This window comes from Lepisosteus oculatus, chromosome 7 (genome assembly GCF_040954835.1).
Source record: "Lepisosteus oculatus isolate fLepOcu1 chromosome 7, fLepOcu1.hap2, whole genome shotgun sequence".
Taxonomy (NCBI): Eukaryota; Metazoa; Chordata; class Actinopteri; order Semionotiformes; family Lepisosteidae; genus Lepisosteus; species Lepisosteus oculatus.
In genome coordinates, this window is record NC_090702.1 from 15,010,911 (window position 1) to 15,024,744 (window position 13,834).

The window sequence follows — 13,834 nt, forward strand, 5'->3', positions numbered from 1 at the left end:
GTGGAAGGTTTCATTGATTCTATGGAGACAATCTGACCCCTAACCCTAACCTCCCAAACCCTTAGCTAGGGTTAGGGTTAGGATAATAAGAAAACATAGAGGATGTTTGATGGCATGGTTGTGTTCTAGGACAGAAAGGATTTTTAGGAAAAGTGATATTTCTATGTTATCTTCACCTTTTTTTTCTTGCCTATATGGCTCTATGCACTGCTTTGCCCTGAATGGGAATGATGACTTAAATATCCAAAAAGCAAAAGTTTGAAAGAAAGGGCTTTGGCTTTTCAAAGTTTTGCATTTGGCATTAATTGCACTGGCATTTTAACAGTTACAGCTAATATGTATTGGTTATTCCTGACACTTAACCTATTTAACCCTGAAACAATGCTCATCGAGAACACCATTCGGCATGCAATTTCTAATGACAGACTACTCCTCAAAAAATAAAATTGTAGCACAGTTCATACATTTTCTGTGGCTTAACAAGATTGTTGAGTGTTTTAAAGCTAATATATTGATGCCCTGAGTTATATTTTCCACTCAAATGAGTGGAAGGTTTCATTGATTCTATGGAGACAATCTGACCCCCTAACCCTAACCTCCCAAACCCTTAGCTAGGGTTAGGGTTAGGATAATAAGAAAACATAGAGGATGATTGATGGCATGGTTGTGTTCTAGGACAGAAAGGATTTTTAGGAAAAGTGATATTTCAATGTTATCTTCACCTTTTTTTCTTGCCTATATGGCTCTATGCACTGCTTTGCCCTGAATGGGAATGATGACTTAAATATCCAAAAAGCAAAAGTTTGAAAGAAAGGGATTTGGATTTTCAAAGTTTTTCATTTGGCATTAATTGCACTGAAATTCTAACAGTTACAGCTAATATGTATTGGTTATTCCTGACCCTTATCCTATTTAACCCTGAAACAATGCTCATCGAGAACACCATTCGGCACGCAATTTCTAATGACAGACTACTCCTCAAAAAATAAATTGTAGCACAGTTCATACATTTTCTGTGGCTTAACAAGATTGTTGAGTGTTTTCAACCTAATATATTGATGCCCTGAGTTATATTTTCCACTCAAATGAGTGGAAGGTTTCATTGATTCTATGGAGACAATCTGAGCCCCTAACCCTAACCTCCCAAACCCTTAGCTAGGGTTAGGGTTAGGATAATAAGAAATGATAGAGGATGTTTGATGGCATGGTTGTGTTCTAGGACAGAAAGGATTTTTAGGAAAAGTGATATTTCAATGTTATCTTCACCTTTTTTTTCTTGCCTATATGGCTCTATGCACTGCTTTGCCCTGAATGGGAATGATGACTTAAATATCCAAATAGCAAAAGTTTGAAAGAAAGGGCTTTGGCTTTTCAAAGTTTTGCATTTGGCATTAATTGCACTGGCATTTTAACAGTTACAGCTAATATGTATTGGTTATTCCTGACACTTAACCTATTTAACCCTGAAACAATGCTCATCGAGAACACCATTCGGCACGCAATTTCTAATGACAGACTACTCCTCAAGAAATAAAATTGTAGCACAGTTCATACATTTTCTATGGCTTAACAAGATTGTTGAGTGTTTTAAAGCTAATATATTGATGCCCTGAGTTATATTTTCCACTCAAATGAGTGGAAGGTTTCATTGATTCTATGGAGACAATCTGAGCCCCTAACACTAACCTCCCAAACCCTTAGCTAGGGTTAGGGTTAGGATAATAAGAAAACATAGATGTTTGATGGCATGGTTGTGTTCTAGGACAGAAAGGATTTATAGGAAAAGTGATATTTCAATGTTATCTTCACCTTTTTTTTCTTGCCTATATGGCTCTATGCACTGCTTTGCCCTGAATGGGAATGATGACTTAAATATCCAAAAAGCAAAAGTTTGAAAGAAAGGGCTTTGGATTTTCAAAGTTTTGCATTTGGCATTAATTGCACTGGCATTTTAACAGTTACATTTAATATGTATTGGTTATTCCTGACCCTTAACCTATTTAACCCTGAAACAATGCTCATCGAGAACACCATTCGGCACGCAATTTCTAATGACAGACTACTCCTCAAGAAATAAAATTGTAGCACAGTTCATACATTTTCTGTGGCTTAACAAGATTGTTGAGTGTTTTAAAGCTAATATATTGATGCCCTGAGTTATATTTTCCACTCAAATGAGTGGAAGGTTTCATTGATTCTATGGAGACAATCTGAGCCCCTAACCCTAACCTCCCAAACCCTTAGCTAGGGTTAGGGTTAGGATAATAAGAAATGATAGAGGATGTTTGATGGCATGGTTGTGTTCTAGGACAGAAAGGATTGTTAGGAAAAGTGAGATTTCAATGTTATCTTCACCTTTTTTTTCTTGCCTATATGGCTCTATGCACTGCTTTGCCCTGAATGGGAATGATGACTTAAATATCCAAATAGCAACAGTTTGAAAGAAAGGGCTTTGGCTTTTCAAAGTCTTGCATTTGGCATTAATTGCACTGGCATTTTAACAGTTACAGCTAATATGTATTGGTTATTGCTGACACTTAACCTATTTAACCCTGAAACAATGCTCATCGAGAACACCATTCGGCACGCAATTTCTAATGACAGACTACTCCTCAAAAAATAAAATTGTAGCACAGTTCATACATTTTCTTTGGCTTAACAAGATTGTTGAGTGTTTTAAAGCTAATATATTGATGCCCTGAGTCATATTTTCCACTCAAATGAGTGGAAGATTTCATTGATTCTATGGAGACAATCTGAGCCTCTAACCCTAACCTCCCAAACCCTTAGCTAGGGTTAGGGTTAGGATAATAAGAAAACATAGAGGATGTATGATGGCATGGTTGTGTTCTAGGACAGAAAGGATTTATAGGAAAAGTGATATTTCAATGTTATCTTCACCTTTTTTTTCTTGCCTATATGGCTCTATGCACTGCTTTGCCCTGAATGGGAATGATGACTTAAATATCTAAAAAGCAAAAGTTTGAAAGAAAGGGCTTTGGCTTTTCAAAGTTTTACATTTGGCATTAATTGCACTGGCATTTTAACAGTTACATTTAATATGTATTGATTATTCCTGACACTTAACCTATTTAACCTTGAAACAATGCTCATCGAGTACACCATTCGGCACGCAATTTCTAATGACAGACTACTCCTCAAGAAATAAAATTGTAGCACAGTTCATACATTTTCTATGGCTTAACAAGATTGTTGAGTGTTTTAAAGCTAATATATTGATGCCCTGAGTTATATTTTCCACTCAAATGAGTGGAAGGTTTCATTGATTCTATGGAGACAATCTGAGCCCCTAACCCTAACCTCCCAAACCCTTAGCTAGGGTTAGGGTTAGGATAATAAGAAAACATAGATGTTTGATGGCATGGTTGTGTTCTAGGACAGAAAGGATTTATAGGAAAAGTGATATTTCAATGTTATCTTCACCTTTTTTTCTTGCCTATATGGCTCTATGCACTGCTTTGCCCTGAATGGGAATGATGACTTAAATATCTAAAAAGCAAAAGTTTGAAAGAAAGGGCTTTGGCTTTTCAAAGTTTTGCATTTGGCATTAATTGCACTGGCATTTTAACAGTTACATTTAATATGTATTGGTTATTCCTGACACTTAACCTATTTAACCCTGAAACAATGCTCATCGAGAACACCATTCGGCACGCAATTTCTAATGACAGACTACTCCTCAAAAAATAAAATTGTAGCACATACATTTTCTGTGGCTTAACAAGATTGTTGAGTGTTTTAAAGCTAATATATTGATGCCCTGAGTTATATTTTCCACTCAAATGAGTGGAAGGTTTCATTGATTCTATGGAGACAATCTGAGCCCCTAACCCTAACCTCCCAAACCCTTAGCTAGGGTTAGGGTTAGGATAATAAGAAAACATAGAGGATGTTTGATGGCATGGTTGTGTTCTAGGACAGAAAGGATTGTTAGGAAAAGTGATATTTCAATGTTATCTTCACCTTTTTTTTCTTGCCTATATGGCTCTATGCACTGCTTTGCCCTGAATGGGAATGATGACTTAAATATCCAAAAAGCAAAAGTTTGAAAGAAAGGGCTTTGGATTTTCAAAGTTTTTCATTTGGCATTAATTGCACTGAAATTCTAACAGTTACAGCTAATATGTATTGGTTATTCCTGACCTTTAACCTATTTAACCCTGAAACAATGCTCATCGAGAACACCATTCGGCACGCAATTTCTAATGACAGACTACTCCTCAAAAAATAAAATTGTAGCACAGTTCATACATTTTCTGTGGCTTAACAAGATTGTTGAGTGTTTTAAACTTAATATATTGATGCCCTGAGTTATATTTTCCACTCAAATGAGTGGAAGGTTTCATTGATTCTATGGAGACAATCTGAGCCCCTAACCCTAACCTCCCAAACCCTTAGCTAGGGTTAGGGTTAGGATAATAAGAAAACATAGAGGATGTTTGATGGCATGGTTGTGTTCTAGGACAGAAAGGATTGTTAGGAAAAGTGATATTTCAATTTTATCTTCACCTTTTTTTTCTTGCCTATATGGCTCTATGCACTGCTTTGCCCTGAATGGGAATGATGACTTAAAAATCTAAAAAGCAAAAGTTTGAAAGAAAGGGCTTTGGCTTTTCAAAGTTTTACATTTGGCATTAATTGCACTGGCATTTTAACAGTTACATTTAATATGTATTGGTTATTCCTGACACTTAACCTATTTAACCTTGAAACAATGCTCATCGAGAACACCATTCGGCACGCAATTTCTAATGAAAGACTACTCCTCAAAAAATAAAATTGTAGAACAGTTCATACATTTTCTGTTGTTTAACAAGATTGTTGAGTGTTTTAAAGCTAATATATTGATGCCCTGAGTTATATTTTCCACTCAAATGAATGGAAGGTTTCATTGATTCTATGGAGACAATCTGAGCCCCTAACCCTAACCTCCCAAGCCCTTAGCTAGGGTTAGGGTTAGGATAATAAGAAAAGATAGAGGATGTTGGCATGGTTGTGTTCTAGGACAGAAAGGATTTTTAGGAAAAGTGATATTTCAATGTTATCTTCACCTTTTTTTTTCTTGCCTATATGGCTCTATGCAGTGCTTTGCCCTGAATGGGAATGATGACTTAAATATCTAAAAAGCAAAAGTTTGAAAGAAAGGGCTTTGGCTTTTCAAAGTTTTGCATTTGGCATTAATTGCACTGGCATTTTAACAGTTACATTTAATATGTATTGGTTATTCCTGACACTTAACCTATTTAACCCTGAAACAATGCTCATCGAGAACACCATTCGGCACGCAATTTCTAATGACAGACTACTCCTCAAAAAATAAAATTGTAGCACATACATTTTCTGTGGCTTAACAAGATTGTTGAGTGTTTTAAAGCTAATATATTGATGCCCTGAGTTATATTTTCCACTCAAATGAGTGGAAGGTTTCATTGATTCTATGGAGACAATCTGAGCCCCTAACCCTAACCTCCCAAACCCTTATCTAGGGTTAGGGTTAGGATAATAAGAAAAGATAGAGGATGTTTGATGGCATGGTTGTGTTCTAGGACAGAAAGGATTTTTAGGAAAAGTGATATTTCTATGTTATCTTCACCTTTTTTTTCTTGCCTATATGGCTCTATGCACTGCTTTGCCCTGAATGGGAATGATGACTTAAATATCCAAAAAGCAAAAGTTTGAAAGAAGGGGCTTTTGCTTTTCAAAGTTTTGCATTTGGCATTAATTGCATTGGCATTTTAACAGTTACAGCTAATATGTATTGGTTATTCCTGACACTTAACCTATTTAACCCTGAAACAATGCTCATCGAGAACACCATTCGGCATGCAATTTCTAATGACAGACTACTCCTCAAGAAATAAAATTGTAGCACAGTTCATACATTTTCTATGGCTTAACAAGATTGTTGAGTGTTTTAAAGCTAATATATTGATGCCCTGAGTTATATTTTCCACTCAAATGAGTGGAAGGTTTCATTGATTCTATGGAGACAATCTGAGCCCCTAACACTAACCTCCCAAACCCTTAGCTAGGGTTAGGGTTAGGATAATAAGAAAACATAGATGTTTGATGGCATGGTTGTGTTCTAGGACAGAAAGGATTTATAGGAAAAGTGATATTTCAATGTTATCTTCACCTTTTTTTTCTTGCCTATATGGCTCTATGCACTGCTTTGCCCTGAATGGGAATGATGACTTAAATATCCAAAAAGCAAAAGTTTGAAAGAAAGGGCTTTGGATTTTCAAAGTTTTGCATTTGGCATTAATTGCACTGGCATTTTAACAGTTACATTTAATATGTATTGGTTATTCCTGACCCTTAACCTATTTAACCCTGAAACAATGCTCATCGAGAACACCATTCGGCACGCAATTTCTAATGACAGACTACTCCTCAAGAAATAAAATTGTAGCACAGTTCATACATTTTCTGTGGCTTAACAAGATTGTTGAGTGTTTTAAAGCTAATATATTGATGCCCTGAGTTATATTTTCCACTCAAATGAGTGGAAGGTTTCATTGATTCTATGGAGACAATCTGAGCCCCTAACCCTAACCTCCCAAACCCTTAGCTAGGGTTAGGGTTAGGATAATAAGAAATGATAGAGGATGTTTGATGGCATGGTTGTGTTCTAGGACAGAAAGGATTGTTAGGAAAAGTGAGATTTCAATGTTATCTTCACCTTTTTTTTCTTGCCTATATGGCTCTATGCACTGCTTTGCCCTGAATGGGAATGATGACTTAAATATCCAAATAGCAACAGTTTGAAAGAAAGGGCTTTGGCTTTTCAAAGTCTTGCATTTGGCATTAATTGCACTGGCATTTTAACAGTTACAGCTAATATGTATTGGTTATTGCTGACACTTAACCTATTTAACCCTGAAACAATGCTCATCGAGAACACCATTCGGCACGCAATTTCTAATGACAGACTACTCCTCAAAAAATAAAATTGTAGCACAGTTCATACATTTTCTTTGGCTTAACAAGATTGTTGAGTGTTTTAAAGCTAATATATTGATGCCCTGAGTCATATTTTCCACTCAAATGAGTGGAAGATTTCATTGATTCTATGGAGACAATCTGAGCCTCTAACCCTAACCTCCCAAACCCTTAGCTAGGGTTAGGGTTAGGATAATAAGAAAACATAGAGGATGTATGATGGCATGGTTGTGTTCTAGGACAGAAAGGATTTATAGGAAAAGTGATATTTCAATGTTATCTTCACCTTTTTTTTCTTGCCTATATGGCTCTATGCACTGCTTTGCCCTGAATGGGAATGATGACTTAAATATCTAAAAAGCAAAAGTTTGAAAGAAAGGGCTTTGGCTTTTCAAAGTTTTACATTTGGCATTAATTGCACTGGCATTTTAACAGTTACATTTAATATGTATTGATTATTCCTGACACTTAACCTATTTAACCTTGAAACAATGCTCATCGAGAACACCATTCGGCACGCAATTTCTAATGACAGACTACTCCTCAAGAAATAAAATTGTAGCACAGTTCATACATTTTCTATGGCTTAACAAGATTGTTGAGTGTTTTAAAGCTAATATATTGATGCCCTGAGTTATATTTTCCACTCAAATGAGTGGAAGGTTTCATTGATTCTATGGAGACAATCTGAGCCCCTAACCCTAACCTCCCAAACCCTTAGCTAGGGTTAGGGTTAGGATAATAAGAAAACATAGATGTTTGATGGCATGGTTGTGTTCTAGGACAGAAAGGATTTATAGGAAAAGTGATATTTCAATGTTATCTTCACCTTTTTTTCTTGCCTATATGGCTCTATGCACTGCTTTGCCCTGAATGGGAATGATGACTTAAATATCTAAAAAGCAAAAGTTTGAAAGAAAGGGCTTTGGCTTTTCAAAGTTTTGCATTTGGCATTAATTGCACTGGCATTTTAACAGTTACATTTAATATGTATTGGTTATTCCTGACACTTAACCTATTTAACCCTGAAACAATGCTCATCGAGAACACCATTCGGCACGCAATTTCTAATGACAGACTACTCCTCAAAAAATAAAATTGTAGCACATACATTTTCTGTGGCTTAACAAGATTGTTGAGTGTTTTAAAGCTAATATATTGATGCCCTGAGTTATATTTTCCACTCAAATGAGTGGAAGGTTTCATTGATTCTATGGAGACAATCTGAGCCCCTAACCCTAACCTCCCAAACCCTTAGCTAGGGTTAGGGTTAGGATAATAAGAAAAGATAGAGGATGTTTGATGGCATGGTTGTGTTCTAGGACAGAAAGGATTGTTAGGAAAAGTGATATTTCAATGTTATCTTCACCTTTTTTTTCTTGCCTATATGGCTCTATGCACTGCTTTGCCCTGAATGGGAATGATGACTTAAATATCCAAAAAGCAAAAGTTTGAAAGAAAGGGCTTTGGCTTTTCAAAGTTTTGCATTTGGCATTAATTGCACTGAAATTCTAATAGTTACAGCTAATATGTATTGGTTATTCCTGACCCTTAACCTATTAAACCCTGAAACAATGCTCATCGAGAACACCATTCGGCACGCAATTTCGAATGACAGACTACTCCTCAAAAAATAAAATTGTAGCACAGTTCATACATTTTCTGTGGCTTAACAAGATTGTTGAGTGTTTTAAACCTAATATATTGATGCCCTGAGTTATATTTTCCACTCAAATAAGTGGAAGGTTTCATTGATTCTATGGAGACAATCTGAGCCCCTAACCCTAATCTCCCAAACCCTTAGCTAGGGTTAGGGTTAGGATAATAAGAAAAGATAGAGGATGTTTGATGGCATGGTTGTGTTCTAGGACAGAAAGGAGTGTTAGTAAAAGTGATATTTCAATGTTATCTTCACCTTTTCTTTCTTGCCTATATGGCTCTATGCAGTGCTTTGCCCTGAATGGGAATGATGACTTAAATATCCAAAAAGCAAAAGTTTGAAAGAAAGGGCTTTGGCTTTTCAAAGTTTTGTATTTGGCATTAATTGCACTGAAATTCTAACAGTTACAGCTAATATGTATTGGTTATTCCTGACCCTTAACCTATTTAACCCTGAAACAATGCTCATCGAGAACACCATTCGGCATGCAATTTCTAATGACAGACTTCTCCTCAAAAAATAAAATTGTAGCACAGTTCATACATTTTCTATGGCTTAACAAGATTGTTGAGTGTTTTAAAGCTAATATATTGATGCCCTGAGTTATATTTCCACTCAAATGAGTGGAAGGTTTCATTGATTCTATGGAGACAATCTGAGCCCCTAACCCTAACCTCCCAAACCCTTAGCTAGGGTTAGGGTTAGGATAATAAGAAAAGATAGAGGATGTTTGATGGCATGGTTGTGTTCTAGGACAGAAAGGATTGTTAGGAAAAGTGATATTTCAATGTTATCTTCACCTTTTATTTCTTGCCTATATGGCTCTATGCAGTGCTTTGCCCTGAATGGGAATGATGACTTAAGTATCCAAAAAGCAAAAGTTTGAAAGAAAGGGCTTTGGCTTTTCAAAGTTTTGCATTTGGCATTAATTGCACTGAAATTCTAACAGTTACAGCTAATATGTATTGGTTATTCCTGACCCTTAACCTATTTAACCCTGAAACAATGCTCATCGAGAACACCATTCGGCATGCAATTTCTAATGACAGACTTCTCCTCAAAAAATAAAATTGTAGCACAGTTCATACATTTTCTTTGGCTTAACAAGATTGTTGAGTGTTTTAAACCTAATATATTGATGCCCTGAGTTATATTTTCCACTCAAATTAGTGGAAGGTTTCATTGATTCTATGGAGACAATCTGAGCCCCTAACCCTAACCTCCCAAACCCTTAGCTAGGGTTAGGATAATAAGAAAACATAGAGGATGATTGATGGCATGGTTGTGTTCTAGGACAGAAAGGATTTTTAGGAAAAGTGATATTTCAATGTTATCTTCACCTTTTTTTTCTTGCCTATATGGCTCTATGCACTGCTTTGCCCTGAATGGGAATGATGACTTAAATATCCAAAAAGCAAAAGTTTGAAAGAAGGGGCTTTGGATTTTAAAAGTTTTGCATTTGGCATTAATTGCACTGAAATTCTAACAGTTACAGCTAATATGTATTGGTTATTCCTGACCCTTATCCTATTTAACCCTGAAAAAATGCTCATCGAGAACACCATTCGGCACGCAATTTCTAATGACAGACTACTCCTCAAAAAATAAAATTGTAGCACAGTTCATACATTTTCTGTGGCTTAACAAGATTGTTGAGTGTTTTAAAGCTAATATATTGATGCCCTGAGTTATATTTTCCACTCAAATGAGTGGAAGGTTTCATTGATTCTATGGAGACAATCTGACCCCCTAAACCTAACCTCCCAAACCCTTAGCTAGGGTTAGGGTTAGGATAATAAGAAAAGATAGAGGATGTTTGATGGCATGGTTGTGTTCTAGGATAGAAAGGATTGATAGGAAACATGATATTTCAATGTTATCTTCACCTTTTTTTTCTTGCCTATATGGCTCTATGCACTGCTTTGCCCTGAATGGGAATGATGACTTAAATATCCAAAAAGCAAAAGTTGTAAAGAAAGGGCTTTGGCTTTTCAAAGTATTGCACTTGGCATTAATTGCACTGGCATTTTAACAGTTACAGCTAATATGTATTGGTTATTGCTGACACTTAACCTATTTAACCCTGAAACAATGCTCATCGAGAACACCATTCGGCACGCAATTTCTAATGACAGACTACTCCTCAAAAAATAAAATTGTAGCACAGTTCATACATTTTCTGTGGCTTAACAAGATTGTTGAGTGTTTTAAACCTAATATATTGATGCCCTGAGTTATATTTTCCACTCAAATAAGTGGAAGGTTTCATTGATTCTATGGAGACAATCTGAGCCCCTAACCCTAATCTCCCAAACCCTTAGCTAGGGTTAGGGTTAGGATAATAAGAAAAGATAGAGGATGTTTGATGGCATGGTTGTGTTCTAGGACAGAAAGGAGTGTTAGTAAAAGTGATATTTCAATGTTATCTTCACCTTTTTTTTCTTGCCTATATGGCTCTATGCAGTGCTTTGCCCTGAATGGGAATGATGACTTAAATATCCAAAAAGCAAAAGTTTGAAAGAAAGGGCTTTGGCTTTTCAAAGTTTTGTATTTGGCATTAATTGCACTGAAATTCTAACAGTTACAGCTAATATGTATTGGTTATTCCTGACCCTTAACCTATTTAACCCTGAAACAATGCTCATCGAGAACACCATTCGGCATGCAATTTCTAATGACAGACTTCTCCTCAAAAAATAAAATTGTAGCACAGTTCATACATTTTCTATGGCTTAACAAGATTGTTGAGTGTTTTAAAGCTAATATATTGATGCCCTGAGTTATATTTCCACTCAAATGAGTGGAAGGTTTCATTGATTCTATGGAGACAATCTGAGCCCCTAACCCTAACCTCCCAAACCCTTAGCTAGGGTTAGGGTTAGGATAATAAGAAAAGATAGAGGATGTTTGATGGCATGGTTGTGTTCTAGGACAGAAAGGATTGTTAGGAAAAGTGATATTTCAATGTTATCTTCACCTTTTATTTCTTGCCTATATGGCTCTATGCAGTGCTTTGCCCTGAATGGGAATGATGACTTAAGTATCCAAAAAGCAAAAGTTTGAAAGAAAGGGCTTTGGCTTTTCAAAGTTTTGCATTTGGCATTAATTGCACTGAAATTCTAACAGTTATAGCTAATATGTATTGGTTATTCCTGACCCTTAACCTATTTAACCCTGAAACAATGCTCATCGAGAACACCATTCGGCACGCAATTTCTAATGACAGACTACTCCTCAAAAAATAAAATTGTAGCACAGTTCATACATTTTCTGTGGCTTAACAAGATTGTTGAGTGTTTTAAAGCTAATATATTGATGCCCTGAGTTATATTTTCCACTCAAATGAGTGGAAGGTTTCATTGATTCTATGGAGACAATCTGACCCCTAACCCTAACCTCCCAAACCCTTAGCTAGGGTTAGGGTTAGGATAATAAGAAAACATAGAGGATGTTTGATGGCATGGTTGTGTTCTAGGACAGAAAGGATTTTTAGGAAAAGTGATATTTCAATGTTATCTTCACCTTTTATTTCTTGCCTATATGGCTCTATGCAGTGCTTTGCCCTGAATGGGAATGATGACTTAAGTATCCAAAAAGCAAAAGTTTGAAAGAAAGGGCTTTGGCTTTTCAAAGTTTTGCATTTGGCATTAATTGCACTGAAATTCTAACAGTTATAGCTAATATGTATTGGTTATTCCTGACCCTTAACCTATTTAACCCTGAAACAATGCTCATCGAGAACACCATTCGGCACGCAATTTCTAATGACAGACTACTCCTCAAAAAATAAAATTGTAGCACAGTTCATACATTTTCTGTGGCTTAACAAGATTGTTGAGTGTTTTAAAGCTAATATATTGATGCCCTGAGTTATATTTTCCACTCAAATGAGTGGAAGGTTTCATTGATTCTATGGAGACAATCTGACCCCTAACCCTAACCTCCCAAACCCTTAGCTAGGGTTAGGGTTAGGATAATAAGAAAACATAGAGGATGTTTGATGGCATGGTTGTGTTCTAGGACAGAAAGGATTTTTAGGAAAAGTGATATTTCTATGTTATCTTCACCTTTTTTTTCTTGCCTATATGGCTCTATGCACTGCTTTGCCCTGAATGGGAATGATGACTTAAATATCCAAAAAGCAAAAGTTTGAAAGAAAGGGCTTTGGCTTTTCAAAGTTTTGCATTTGGCATTAATTGCACTGGCATTTTAACAGTTACATTTAATATGTATTGGTTATTCCTGACACTTAACCTATTTAACCCTGAAACAATGCTCATCGAGAACACCATTCGGCACGCAATTTCTAATGACAGACTACTCCTCAAAAAATAAAATTGTAGCACATACATTTTCTGTGGCTTAACAAGATTGTTGAGTGTTTTAAAGCTAATATATTGATGCCCTGAGTTATATTTTCCACTCAAATGAGTGGAAGGTTTCATTGATTCTATGGAGACAATCTGAGCCCCTAACCCTAACCTCCCAAACCCTTAGCTAGGGTTAGGGTTAGGATAATAAGAAAAGATAGAGGATGTTTGATGGCATGGTTGTGTTCTAGGACAGAAAGGATTGTTAGGAAAAGTGATATTTCAATGTTATCTTCACCTTTTTTTTCTTGCCTATATGGCTCTATGCACTGCTTTGCCCTGAATGGGAATGATGACTTAAATATCCAAAAAGCAAAAGTTTGAAAGAAAGGGCTTTGGCTTTTCAAAGTTTTGCATTTGGCATTAATTGCACTGAAATTCTAATAGTTACAGCTAATATGTATTGGTTATTCCTGACCCTTAACCTATTAAACCCTGAAACAATGCTCATCGAGAACACCATTCGGCACGCAATTTCGAATGACAGACTACTCCTCAAAAAATAAAATTGTAGCACAGTTCATACATTTTCTGTGGCTTAACAAGATTGTTGAGTGTTTTAAACCTAATATATTGATGCCCTGAGTTATATTTTCCACTCAAATAAGTGGAAGGTTTCATTGATTCTATGGAGACAATCTGAGCCCCTAACCCTAATCTCCCAAACCCTTAGCTAGGGTTAGGGTTAGGATAATAAGAAAAGATAGAGGATGTTTGATGGCATGGTTGTGTTCTAGGACAGAAAGGAGTGTTAGTAAAAGTGATATTTCAATGTTATCTTCACCTTTTCTTTCTTGCCTATATGGCTCTATGCAGTGCTTTGCCCTGAATGGGAATGATG